At 46.9% G+C, this 14,541-nt stretch overlaps 1 long non-coding RNA gene across 1 annotated transcript in view; it reads right to left on the minus strand.

Annotated features, from left to right (window-relative positions):
- LOC115938733 (uncharacterized) overlaps nucleotides 1-14,541 on the minus strand; it is a 145,402-nt gene that overhangs the window by 28,712 nt on the left and 102,149 nt on the right. Inside the window, exons 8-10 of the long non-coding RNA XR_014144513.1 lie at nucleotides 9,887-9,924; nucleotides 8,413-8,522; nucleotides 3,004-4,111 (exon numbers count right to left, since the gene is read on the minus strand). This is a non-coding gene — a long non-coding RNA (uncharacterized LOC115938733). The remainder of the gene's footprint in view (nucleotides 1-3,003; nucleotides 4,112-8,412; nucleotides 8,523-9,886; nucleotides 9,925-14,541) is intronic.

Raw genomic sequence — 14,541 nt, forward strand, 5'->3', positions numbered from 1 at the left:
GCAATGTGATGCCCCAGAGGCGGAGCCACTCTGAGGACACCTGGAACAAAGGGGCCCTTAGATTTTCCGGTTGAGCCTGCTTAGGTCTGTAATCAGTTTAGCTTCCAGTCTATCAGTCCTTAGATTAGTCAAACCTCTAGTGATTTTGGCTGGGTGGGCACAGGCTAAGTCAGGTGGAAAGTTAAGACAATTACCCAGATGATTCAAATCTTGCAAAAGGAGAAAAAGTACTGAATTCAGGGCCCGGCCAAGCTTGGCTTCCTGTAAGCATCAGCCTTACCAGATCACTGCCCAGCCCTCCATGTCACTAGGCTGGGTGGTTGTATTCATCCAAGGAACCCTTACAGAAAATCAGAATCTGAAACAAACGAATACTATTCCCCCAGCAAGGCTCATGGAGAGTTAGAGTGTGCTCACCCTATGCTAAACCCTGGAGCAAGAGTTGTGATTAGCCTCTATTGCTGAGAATCAGAAAATTATAACCCAGTTAGGCAAATAAGACCAAGTGGTAAGTAGGAATTAGTAAACTGTAAAATAGTCAACCTAAGTATTGTATGACTCAAATTGCTATGGGGTTTAGAGAAAGAAGCTGCCAGCAGGACTCAGGTCGAGGAGGATGATTTGCAGAGTTAGCTGAGTGTAAAGGAGAAACTTCCCAGCACAAATGAAGGAAGAGGATAATCCCAACTGTGAGTTAGATAAACCAAGCAAGGAGGTGAGAAAGAATATAGAGAATCTAGGGGCAAAAAAGCAAGGAGCCACTCTGAGAAAGTGCTGAAATTTTTAAAATGCAAAATGTAATCCAATTTGAGGTTCCCAGGCAGTAGTGGGATTTTGACGAAGGTACTCTGTTATGGGTCGAGTTCTGTTGCCTAGAAAGATCTGTTGAAGTCCCAACCCCCAGTACCTGTGAATGTGACTTTATATGGAAATAGGGCCTTTGCAGATGTTAAATCAAGTTAAGATGAGGTCATTGGGGTCGGCCCTAATTCAATATGATCGAAGTCCTTATAAGAAGAGACACACCTGTGAAGACAGAGGCTGAGATTGGAGTAGGGCCTTGCAAGCAAGGAATGCCAACAATAGGACCAGAAGCTAGGAAGCATCAAAGCAGGATTCTCACCTACAGGTTGCAGAGTGAGTGTAGCCCTGCCAATACCTTGATTCCAGAACTGTGAGACAATAAATTTTTATTCTTTTAAGCCATTTAGTTTGCAGTACTTGTTACAGCAGCCCCAAGATACTTATACATCTTCACGGACATTGGTTTGGTCTCAGTGAAGGTGCAACCATCCGTCGCACGGACCATGTGAAGGGATGGGACACAGGTACCTAGCAAAGTGCACTGCGCTCCTCAGCAGGAATTCCACTGCCAGAAAGGGACTGTAGTCCCACACCCTGGGAGGACATGGGCTAGAAAGGAGCTAGCAGCTGACAAGAGAAAGACTGGAGACAGTTTGGTTTGTGGGAAAAGGCATGAGTTTTAGAATGCAAGACTCTGCCTCCTCCAGTCTGGGAAACCTTGGACAAGTTCCCCCTCTGGGCCTCCATCTCCTCAGCTAGAAAAAGGAGATGATAATTGAAGGTAGTTCATAGAGGCAAGTGACTTTTAAAGAAATAGTACACACACACACAGCCTGGCCCCCACACACACACCTTCCTGGTCCCAGGCTTTACCTGGGAGACCTCCCAAATGCTCACACTTCAACCCACAGCTGTGCCTTTGTCCCTACAAAATACATAGGTTTCAGCCCCAACCCATACACCTCCAGACATCTCCCCTTACCCAAATATTCCTCAGCCTCTGGGCCCACTCTTGTCCCCTTGACCGGTCTAGCCGAATGACGCTTGCCTCCTCTGAAACCTATAACACTTAAGAGGCTTTGCCACTGAGACACACTAAAAATCAACTTGCCTTTTTCCAGTATGCTCTGCCTTCCACCCCAGGTTACTACCCTCACCAAAAGCCAAAGAAAGGAATTCAGCCCCCTCCAATGCTCACTCGAAGCCAGACCTTTACATTCCTTATCGTTTAATTTAATTTCATTTCACTTAATTCCATCCTCATGATACCTCTCTGATGTGGCTCTCACCTCTTCGTCTCCTCCTGGGAGAACGGCGCCGGCCACATAAGTAGGTGCTCAATAAAAGCTGTTCTACTATGCTAATACATTCAGTTTGCTTGGGCCAGTGTGAGAGCAGGGCCAAAGAAAAGGAAGAGGACCTTTTGTGTCTCCAGAAAACTGTTCACTGCTGCAGCCAGCCAAAAGGGAAGGTGGTTCTCCTTTTGAAACTGGCTTGGGAGCCCAGAATTTCCACCTGCGCCTCTGCCTTGACCAGACTCTACTTTCAGCACTGCTGACCCCCGCCAAGCTAACCGTCAAGAGAATAATCTTGTTACTGGTAACCTCTTCCCAACACAGCCTCACCGTGGGACAGCCTATTGGGCCGTCGGGCCTTATTAGTGCTCGTGGCAGTGCAGTCGAGTGTTAACTGGATCCCGAGCCTTGTGCTAAACGCTCCATCTGGAGCTACTCTCTCGGAGCACTGATGAGGGCTGCTCCCTCCACGTCCTTAAAGGTCTTCTGAAGAATGGCTCAGGTTTCTGAAACCCACTGGAAGCGAAGGTAGCACCCACAGCGCAGGGGTTCTGACTCCAACATTGAAGAACCAAGAGAATAATGTCAGAGACCTGCTCTTCCCAGTCTCATTCCTGATATGGGCACTTGGAGAGAAAATATATGAATGCTCTGTCTTCTGATAGATATACTCGACAAATATTTATTGAACAGCAACTATATGGCAGGCATCGTTCTGGTACTGGGGTTGTATCAGTATCAAAACAGAAAACCATCTCTGCCTTGCGAAGCTTGTGTTCTAGCAGGGAGAGTTCTAAAAGAAGTTTGATTATGGAAAAGGAAAGGACAGAGAACGTATATTAGTTTGCCAGGGCTGAACTACCACAAATCCAGTGGGTTAGACGACAAAAATGTACTGTCTCACCTGGAGGCTGGGGGTCTGAGATCCAGGTGTTAGCAGGATTGGTTCCTTTGGAGGGCCCTCAGGGAAGAGTCTGTTCCAGGCCTCTGTCCTTGGCTTGTAGATGGCTGTCTTCTCTCTGCGTGTCTTCACACTGTCTTCTTTCTGTGTGTATCTCTATGTTTACTTCTTATGTTTTCCCTTTGTGTAAGGACACCTGTCATATCGGGTTAGGGCCCATCCTAATGACCTCACTTGAACTTGGTTACCTCTGTAAAGACCCTACCTCCAAATAAGGTCACATTCTGAGGTACTGGGGGTTAGGACTTCAACATATGAATTTGGGGGAGGCAAGTAAATGCAATCCATAACAATGCCAAAATAACGTTCTAACTTAGTTAGGATGATAACTAAGTTATGTAACTAACATTATAACTTAGAAATAAGTGCTCTGGAAAAATGAAGCAGGTAAGGAAGATAGATTTAACATCTGCAAAGGCCCTATTTCCATATAAAGAAGGGAGGGAATCCCATGAAAGCAGGGTATGAGGGAGCATTATTAAACAGGGCAGTCAGGAAAGAACATTCTGGGCAGAAGGAAAAGCTAGAGCAAAGGCCCTATGGCAAGGGCAGGACTGGAATGTTCTAGAAAAGCAGAGCGATGAATGGGGCTGGAGCCCAGCAGATCAAAGGGAGAAGAGTAGAAGACGAGGTCGGATAAGAGAGTGAGGAGGGGGCAGATCACGTACTTAAGCCACAGCTTCAGTGGAAGGGTTTGGAGAGACACACGCTCTGGGTTTGCAGTATTGCAAAGAATTGTTCTCCTGTAAGTTTTGGTGCTGGGGGAAAGAAATTGATCTTCTGGGTAACATTTCCTGTCTGCAGTTTGTACAGTGAGTGCTTGCCTCACCTTCCACTCCACTGACTCCGTGGCCTGAGACCATGGGCTCAGGGCGCCAGTACAGGATTCTTATGAGGCTGCATCTTCCCATGTCCACAGACCTGTTTCCTCAGACTTCTTGGCTCGCGAACATCACAGGCCTTCTGCTGCACATACCAAATTGGCCTCAGTGGACCAAAATGTTCTAACGTTCCCCATCATCCAATGGAGCAAAGAGGAGGGAGCAAGCACCTGAGTAAGAACCAGAAATAATAAACACTTCAAAAATTGCCTTCCTAGGAAACAGAAGCCTATAAAAGCTTTGCTAACTATACAATAAAAGATGGGAATGGTTATGCTCCCAGACATGGCCAAGTGGGGTGTCATTAGAGGGAGCTGTGTTTGCTTCTGAGAGCCGTCATCCAAATCCAGGCTGAGTCTGGGAATGCCCTCACTTCTTTCTCCTGGCTGACCCCAGTGACTTGGACCCCAAAGGGTAGCTGTTTATCTTAAGAATTGCTAATATTGACTGAGGGCCTGCCATGTGCCAGGCACCTTATAAACATCTGCTCCTTCAATCTTCATAGATATTACTATAGATATCACTATTCCCATTTGACAGATGCAGAAGCTGAGCCTCTGAGTGGTTATTTTTGCCAAAGATCACACGAGAAAGTCAAAGAACGGTGAAGCTAGGGCTTGAAGCCAGGCTTCAAAGCCTGTTTTTTTCCCCCCCAACACATCTTGCTATGGTCCAGAAACCCTATTTGGAGAGCAGAAGTCTCTACTTGAAACTTTCTCTCACTTAGCATGCATGTGAAAAGTTTCCTTGTATGTTTCTCCTCTCTCTGACTAAAAAGCTTATCTCACTACGAAATCCCAGTTTTCAAATACTAAAATAGTACCCTACTCTTCAGTGCCCATCTCCAGTATTACCCCTTTGTGAAGCCTTTACCCATAGTCCCTCTCCCCCAGCAAAACCTGGATATATTCTCTCTATACTTTGAAACACCAGTAAAATAAACATGAGTATCAGAGTCAAATGGACCTGGGGCCATAGCTGAACTTTGTGACATTGAACAAGTTATTTGCGTCCCCTGAACATCATCTTCTCACGAATACAATGGGGATTAAAATTCCTACCTCAGAAGGTTTTCATAAGGATTAAAAGAAATAATGTACAGCGAGTAGGTAGCCACTAGAAGTTGCTCAATGAATGTAAGCACTTTCTCCTGCTCTCTTAGAACCCTCAGAACTTTCCACATTATAGAATCACTATTTATGGCTTGCCTTCTAAGGTACAGGATCTCACTTATTTTTTAGGTCTCACTGGTACTCATGTTTATGGAATGGGTTTAAGTTGCAAGTTATTAACCCTTCCTGGAAGGAAGGAAGGAAGGGAGGGAGGGAGGGAGGGAGGGAGGGAAAAAAGGAAGGAAGGAAGGCAGGCAGGAAGGAAGAAAGGAAGGAAGTTAGGAAGGAAGGAAAGGAGGGAGGGAGGGAGGGGAAGAAAGGAGGGAGGGAATCCCATGAAAGCAATGGGAGGAAGGAAGAGAAGCCCACAGAGGGAGGCTCACACGGCCAAGGAGGCTGAGGAGTCACAAGGGCAAACTGAGCTGTTTTCTAGAGTTGTCAGGATCTAGCCCTATCAGGGGCTGTATCCTTTGTTATCCACATACATCATGCACACAACATGTGCACTTTTTAATAGCTAGTAAGTGATAAAAGATGGAAAATCTAGGCAAAGCATTCCTCATGTGTTAAACCCAGACTGAAGTGAAGAGTAACTCTGTAAGTATCAGGAAGTTCCGTTTTGCTCCTTACCCACACTTCACCCGGGAAGCCCCAGATAGACAGTCATGGCAGCACAAGAGGCCAGCATCAGGTCCCTCTTTCTCCCCTTGGTGACGGAAAACCTAGTCTCAGGCGAGAACTGCAGAGCGTTGCTTGCCCTCAATCCGATGACAGCAAGTGAAGGAGAAGAAATGGAGCCCTCTGCCCCCACTACTTCTAAGTCAATTAGAACATGCTGATTTCCCTAACAGGATTATCTCTGTCCTTCCCCAGAGCCTTTTCCATTAATGAAGTGATCAATGATGTCTCCGTCACTCACACATCAGTCTCCCTCGTAATAGAGAAATCATTTAGTAACCCAAACAACCAAATACAGAGTTAAAAATTCTTACTTTTAAAGCCATCTTTATGGCCATTTTGCTCCCTCCAAAAAAGTGTTTTAACGCTAATGAAAATACCTCTTTTTCTGTGTGGCATTATTCCAGTATTTTATTACTAGGCTCTGGGGTGGGGCATTATGGTTTATTTCTAGCAACACGGGGCAGAAAAAGAGAGGGAATTGAGTTCATGGGGTGACAAAGAGTGTTCCCCAACCCCTACCCCAGCCCATCAGAAACTTGGAAATAATGGATGAAATAAACTAGATAATCCATAATTCATGGAGAAAATTTAATCATATGTAAGCAGAAATGGAGACAGGTATCTATAAAAGTATTAGTAGAGGATATTGGAAATCCCCCAAAGCCTTCACTTCCAGAGTGATCTTCCTAAACCACAAATAGGATTACTTCGCCACCTGCTTAAAACTTTTCAAATAGCTTCCTCTTGTTATGAGGACAAAGTCCTAACTCCTTAACTGGGCTAGGAGACCTTGCCGTTTTTCACCCCTGCTCACTTTCCTAGCCTCACCCCAGTACCCTCCTAATCTTGTCTCCGCTGTGCCCCCCACACACACCCACATATGCGTCCATGCACACACACAGACGCACAAACACACACACATGCACACGCATTCACAAACACACACAAACGCATGTGCACGCTTCCCCCTACTCCTATTGATCTTTCAGGCCTCAGAGCAGACATCACTTCTTCCAGGAAGCCCTCTAGAAATGTAAATGAGGGGCTCTTGGGTGGCTCAGTCGTTAAGCATCTGCCTTCAGCTCAGGTCATGATCCCAGGGTCCTGGGATCTAGCCCCACATCGAGCTCTCTGCTCAGTGGGGAGTCTGCTTCTCCCTCTCCCACTCCCCCTGCTTGTGTTCCCTCTCTCGCTGTATCTCTCTGTCAAAAAATAAATTAAAAAATTAAAAAAAAAAAAGAAATGTAAATGAGATGCTTTTCCTATGACTCCCCAGTGGCACCTCATACTTCACCATCTTAACCCTTCTACACGGTTTTGTAATTGCTTTTTTACCTGTCTAGCTCCCCTAACTAGATTACGGGATGAATGCTGTATGTATAATGTCTACCACTGCAGCCCTGGGATCTAGGACAGGGCCTAGCTCACTAAATACTTGTCAAATTAAACTTAATTGAAGAGACTGAATTTAATATGACCTGGAAAATCTTAGGCAGGCCTAGCACGTAGTAGGTGCACAGTAACCATCTGTCATATTGAATTGAATTAAACTGAATATGACTTGGATCATCTCAGAGAGGCAAAACAGATTAATTGCATTTCAGGAAGCCAGTAGACAGTTAATAGAATCAAATAGTATCGCCATATGGGATCAAGGATGGTGTTCACCCAAGGACAGAGGTCATAGTGGAACAGGAAAACAATTAACATGTTCAGGGGGAAGAACTGGTTGTTTTTACCTAGCCCCGCTCAAGAGAAGAAAGTCTGTGAAGAAAGTCTGCGAACCAAGCCCCGACTCCAACTGGCCACCGGACAGGGTGCTCAGCTGGGGCAGTGGACTCATTAGGCCTCATCATCCCTCACGATGCTTGGCCTCCTTTTCTCAGATTCACTCTTCAGCCAGCATCCCATAAACTTGCCCTGCGGATTTCACAGGGAGACCGTGGACTGATGCTGGCATTCTTTTTTCCTTTTGGCAGCTCCATTTCTCATTGCAAAGGACTAAGTTGGCCCTGGTCAGGCACTGCCCTCTTGGAAGCCAGGCTAGTGGGAATTCGTCCTGACCATGGCTCCGTTCTGAGCCTAGGAACAAATTTACAGAACTGCCCTGGCTGAGCAGTCAGTGGTGCCCCGCCCCCCCCCCTCCCCAGAAGACCCTGCTGTCTCATTTCTTCTAGATGCAATGGGAAGCAAACCTAGGACCAGCATACCTCGGTGAACACGGGCTGAGGGACCTGTGCCTGCGGCTGGCTACGCTGGGGCAATCCAGCAGTAAAGGCACGGCCAAACTTGGCAATGGCAGGCGGGCAGACACTCAGGCGAGTCACACGGGCCTGGAGATAGTCTTGGGTGGTGGGATCCTGGCAGCTGGATGGGTGTTTCAGGCAGACTCAAGTTGTACGGAGGGGCACAGGTCAGCATTAGGCAGGGCCTGGGAGCAAGACTCCATTCGCAGGCAGGTGGAGTAAGGAGCCCGGGACAATGGTAACCAGATTCTCATCCTGGCTCCCTTTTGTTGAGCACAGACCATGTTCCAAGCAATGTCGTCGGTGTCTTTATAAACATTATCTAATGAACTCTCCCAACAACCCCGTGATCCAGGTACCAACAACACCCCGATTTACGTTGAAGAAACCACCCTGGATATAACTGCCGATATTTGGCTATTGTTCACCTACCAAAAAACAATGGCAGCTTCCTGTGGCTCCATCCAATAGTGACTGTCTCCATGAGGACTGGCCCAGGAGTCTCCTCAGGATGAACACGTTAGTGGAAGTGAACAGACAGGCTGGAAGTGAACCAGAGGAGGGGTCAGGATGACACAGCCAGCTAGGGCTTGAGGGAATGACGGCCTCAGTGTGGACAAGTTCCAAAAATACTGTTGTCGAGCCCCCAGCAAGCGATCGTGGGGTCTCTGGCCAAGGGGTCTGGTCCCACAGATAAGCCCGCTGATGTTTACCAGTCAAGGCACAAGCGAAGTCACAGACTGAGCCGCCCCCTCTCCCAATACCCAGAGGCCCAGACAGCCGTTCACGTCTCTGTCAGCCCTTGCCGAGCCTCCTTCTGTGAACAGAAATCAGATCACATGTTGCCTGAAGTCAGATATGTGACCAGACTCAGTGCACTGTGCAAGATTTCACCAATGATGAAAATAACTTTCTCCTGCTGCATTTAACATCTGGTGTCACAGATTTTTGCTGAGAGCCATAAAATCACTAACTTGCAGAGAAAACCTCATTGTTGAAAAATACATTTATGGAGGGGTGGGCGGCAGCCAGAGCCCGGCTCTGCTCTGAGGCTGCCTCAGTGTTCGTGGTGGCCGTTGGTCTCCTCGGCGGACGATGACTCTCACAAGGCCTCAGGAGCAAAGGGGGGCAGTAATGACAGACCCAGGCTGGTGACTCGGTCACTGACTAGCTGAGGTACCTTGGACTGGTTCCTTAACCTCTCTGATCTTCCATTTCCTTGTCTACAAAAAAAACAAAAAGGGATATAAATAACCACCTGCCAGGGTGACTCCGTAGTCAATGAGATAACATATGTGACAGTGCCTGGCACAAGAGTAAATGCTAGCTTCTTTCTCCTTTCTCTTCCTTTTCTTTTTTTGCTCTCTGACATTTCCTTTCAGACCCAAGTCTGCTTGCACACTGTGGCATTTGTCAAAGACTTGTACATATAACAAGCTTGGCCCAAGCTGCAGCTCACTGGGACCCCCTGCTCTGCTCGGGTTGGAGGCACCGATGTTCTAGTCCGTCTCTCCCAGTGAAGTGGAAGTTCTCTGGGGAAAGGGACTGTGCCCATTCCCCCAGAACCTGGCACGCAGTCGGGTGCTCGGGCACGTACTACATAGAGGAGTGAACAGTGTGACATCAAGAAGCAGCAGGAAGGGGGGCGCCTGGGTGGCGCAGTCAGTTAAGCGTCTGCCTTCGGCTCAGGTCATGATCCCGGGGTCCTGGGATCGAGCCCCGCGTCGGGCTGCCGGCTCCGCGGGAGGCCTGCTGCCCCCTCTGCCTGCCGCTGCCCCTGCTCATGCACTCGCTCTCTTGCTCTCTCTGACAATAAATAAATAAATAAAATCTTTGAAAAAAAGCAGCAGGAGCTGCAGGCAGGGAGGAGGTGGTACCACGGTGCATGGCAACAACCGGCACTTACCTAGCATGCTCCTGCTCCATCCAGGTCCGGGGCGAGGCCTGGAAATACAGGGATTAAGTGATAAATGGGTGAGCCTCAATTTCCCTGATAAGTGAGGGCTAGCATGGGAGGGCTTGCTCCTTGTAACTGTAATGGTGGACTAGGGCACCTGCCTCTTGCCAGGCCGGCCACATTTGAGACCTCCTCTCCCCTGCTTGTCCTTCTCATGGCTGCCCTCAACATTCACATTAAGTCTACTTTCCCTTGCGTCTACTTGTTGCTGTGGGTAGAGCACGCAGAGGAAGCAACAAGATGTGACTGACCCTGCCCTGCCCACAGCATGGCCTTGACGTCTGAAGCCACCCCAGTTGGTATAAGTTTTTGCTCAGAGCATGTTCCATCTCCCATGTCTCTCTGTCTCTCTCTGTCTCTGTCTCTGTCTTCCTGCCCCCCCCCACCGCCACCTCAGTGTGTGTGTGTTTCTATTTCTGAGTGTGTGTGCACTGTCTCTCATACACTCTTGTGTTTCTGTCCCTCTCCATTTCTCTGTCTCGCCGTCTCCCCACGACCTGTGTCTCTGTGTGTGGGTGTCTCTCTCTCTTTCTGTCTCTCTCAGCCTGTCTCTGCCCTCCTTCCCCCTCTGCCTGCCCCTCCCCCGGCCCTCCCAGCCTGCCCCTACCTGAGGCCCTCCCCCAGATGCCGGGGGCGGGGGGGTGGTGTCCACACACAGCCCAGCCACTCTGTGCATATTTTTAACTCTCACTTATTATCTCCACCGCCCGCCATTTTTGGCTGCAGGCCACAGCAAACAGAATGTGAGAAAGCAAAAACTAATGAGCTTCTTCAAGAGAGGATAGGGAGCTTCTGTTATTTCATTTAGTCCTCAGAGTTTAACTTCTGGCACTTCCGTCACATCTCCAAATGGTAAGTGAAGGTTGTTACTTTTCAATTTGGTTGGGCTGTGTAGCACATTTCATCAATTAAAATGCACCCTTAGTGCAAAATCACAACAGGGCCGGCAGGAAGGGTGCTAGTGTGTGAGGGATTGTTTTTTTTCAAAGTTACTTTTGTTCCGTGTAGTTACGATCTGTTCAAGGCACCCTTTTGCTCCAAACACCACCACCGTGCACCTGAGAGCAACGTGTGTGCAAATCTGAGGCAGGGCAGCCCTCTGACTGGCCAACGACCCTGCAGGCCCTGGACAGCCTGGACCCAGGGTGAACCCGGGGCTCTGGATTTAGCTCTGGATCTGCTAAATGGCCTCCCAACCTATGGAGTGACCTGGGCAGGTCATTCAACCTGTCTGTACCCTGTTCCTGACGCAGCCATCCCTCACCCATATGCCCCAGAAGGAATTCTCTAACTGGAAAGATCTTCAGAAGGGGAAATGAATGAGTGGAATAATAGGCTTCCCCGACCTCCCTGATATTTGTTCATCCAACGGATACTTATTTACTGCATGCCAGGTACGGTGCTCGCCTCAGTATTTGGAAATGTGAGATTTGAAGACTTCAACTTTCTCTCCATCCTTCCCTGCCAAATTGGGGTTGATGAATTTGAGTCACCACAAAAGTGTATCCCCTCAACCTTCTATTCTTCCTATAAAGTTTACATGGAGAGAGAACTAGGGATGCACCCTTTAAAAAATTATTGCTGTTTCCTGATTATAAGAATAATACCTTTATTATAACAAAAAAAAATGTTTATCACAGATCAAAAGAAAGAACAAAATGTAAATCAGTCACAGTCCTTCCTCCCAAAGAGCACCACTATTTTCAAAGGAATGTCATTTTTTAATGTCAACAGAAAGCAGCAAGCCCACTAAAAGAGAGCTGAACCCTGGAGAGAAGACCTAAATTTCAGTCATTGTATGACTGAGCACCCATTTTACACCAGATGCCATTATGGATTTACAAAATTAGCAAGGTAGTGTCTTGCCTTTCCAGGGCTTGGGAAGCACAGACTTACTGGTAATTTTTACCCACATGTTTTAAACTCAGATCTAAAGTCTCTAAACCAAGAACATAAGTTAGGAATGGGCTCCATATCTGATTTTCAGTGAGGGTTTTTTACTCATTCTAAAGTTCTGTCCCCCATTTTACTTTTCCCACTGTTAGTACTTCCCCATCCCCCACAGTTCACCCCTTTGCACTTGGATTCTTTTCCCCATGTTTCCCTTTCGGAAACTGTGAACACTTGGCAGCCTTAGCCTTGTGCAATGTCTAAGAGATTAGCCCTAATGTCTCGGGCAGGCTATGAATGACAGAACAGAGAAGGGTACACAATGAGCAATATTACATTTTTACAAAGCTCCTGCAGATGGGCTGCTCGTAAATGCTCTGAACTGGACAGGACACGAAGAACATCCCAGGTCTGTTCCCAAAGTGTGGTGCTCAAAAACTAGCGTCCCTTGCAATGTTGGAGGACAGGGAAGGTGGTGGTCAAATAGATTTGAGAAATGCTTCTGGCCCCATCCCAGTAACAAAACACATTAACCCATCAAAGGCTCTGAGAAATCCCCTGAACTCGCTTTAACCCGGCAATTCCCAAACATCTGACCATGGGTGTTGGAAACACTCAGGAACATCCTATAAAGCTCATGTGGGGACATAAATGGCAGTTACTGTTATTGTAGAAGTTATTCATATTAATATTATGTTAATGTACCAAAAAGAGACATTGGATCTGGTGTTATTGACAACATCCTTCTCTTACCACTGCCAGAGTCATTGCTATTATACAAGGTCATCACTGATCTGGCCTCTGCCCAGTTCACTAGCCTCAGCTCCCACCCATCCCACACTTCAGTCTTCCCAGATTGCTTGAAATGCCCCCAAACACACATGTGCTTCTAATTGCTCCCTCGCTGCAATCCTCGACTAACTTACCTACACAGTTGGCTCCTACCCATTTTCTAAGGTTCAAATTTCCTCCCCCCGTGGAGCTGTCTCTGAACCCTCCGGGAGCAGGACACCCGTCCTTGTTTTTTCCTGGCATTCTGTTTATACTTCATCCACTGAGTAAGAGGGTTTGCTTCCATTCCTGTCTTCTCTGCCAGGCTGGGAACTCCCAGAGGACAAGAATAGTGATTTATTCTTCTTTGTATTCACAGGATTTAGTGTAGTGACTGATTCATAGAAGTTTCCAAATAAAGAGATGAAAATGGACCCACATCCAGAGGTCAGGCAAACCCCAGTGAAAGGGGACAAAAGGAGAAGATGCTTGAAATAGGAGAAAATGTAGGCGGGTAGCAACTGACATTTGGAAGCTTCAGCTCTAAGTGACATCCTGGTTTTAGTAGTGTCTCAACAACATTGGCAACATCCAGACCTGTGGGTGGTCTGTATGGGGGTGGGGGGATTGCAGAACAGATTTCCAGGAAACTGAACCTCAGACATAGTACCAGGAGGTCAGGATGGGGTGAGCCCTAGAAAAAACAGGGGAACTCAGATGCAAATCTCAGTCATTGGGAACCAGTCATTGGGTTGATTGAACTAACATCCCAGAGTTCCTTAAACTCCCCTTAAATGGGAAGAGGATTGAATCCAGATTTGGAGGCACGGCTGAGCCCACAGGTGTAGATTAAGTGGCTGCACCTGGAGGATTAGTGGACTGCAGGGACAGGAAGCCATGCCGATCGTTAAGGATTCCAGGTGCTTCTCTCCACCATGGCCTTGCTCAGGTCTGTCTCTATCTTTATGATAGAACCTCAGACTCTCCCCCCACAATGATAGATTTCTACATTCAGATCACCATTCCAGAAAAGTGGCTTCAACCTACTTTCAAAATCATTTGTGCCCTAGAGTTTACATCCCGGAATCAGACTCATGGAGTTGTAATCCAAAGATCTCCTCACCACAATATACTCAAAGCCAGGTTGGGAGCTTCAGTGACTTATTAATAATGTAAAAACCACATATCCAAATGGTTTTGGGATAAAATGGATATAGGTAATAAATATAAGTGGGATTCTTTCAAGAAAAAAAAAAAAAAACCTGTTCGTTTCCTTTTAATGGCTGAAGACAAAAATCTCTCAAGTATCTATACCAATCAGAATAGTTAAAGGAAAAATACAGAAGATTCAGGTCAAGCTAAGAGGATTTGAAATGTAGTTTATATTATTCAATAGCTTCTAAAAATGGGGGGAAACAGATTCTAATTAAATCTGAAAGTCCCAAATCCATATCTAGATCAAACTGTGAAGGGAGAAGCTGACCACATTGGTTTAGAATGATCTTGTTGGCAGTATGGGTACTGGGAGGAAACTCTTCAGTAAAGCATTGGAAAGAGGCCAAAAAGGTCTAAAGTTTTACATTTTCCATGAAAGGTCTAAAGGATGAAAGAGAATTTTCTGTTTTGGGGATTTTTGGGGGGGAGGGGGGCATTGTTTTTGGTTTTGTTTTACTATATCAGTCTGGGCACCAGAGAACAATGAGAGGAAGAGATAGAAATGATGGAATACTGGACGAGTGGGGGCCAGACAGAAGGATGGACAAATGGATGGATGGGTGGGTAGATGGACAAGTGAGTGTGGGTGAAAAGGCAACATTTTGGAAATGTGGATAAAGTGGGCAAGGTTCTAACTCGGCCACTTGCTTGGTGTTTTCCCCCAAAGGCCACACATAGTTTCTCAAAGTCCTCGTGCTTCGTGGGATGGTCAGGACAAATGCCATATG

Source organism: Leptonychotes weddellii, chromosome 4 (assembly GCF_054177405.1).
Source record: "Leptonychotes weddellii isolate Sample4059 chromosome 4, ASM5417740v2, whole genome shotgun sequence".
NCBI classification, from domain to species: Eukaryota; Metazoa; Chordata; class Mammalia; order Carnivora; family Phocidae; genus Leptonychotes; species Leptonychotes weddellii.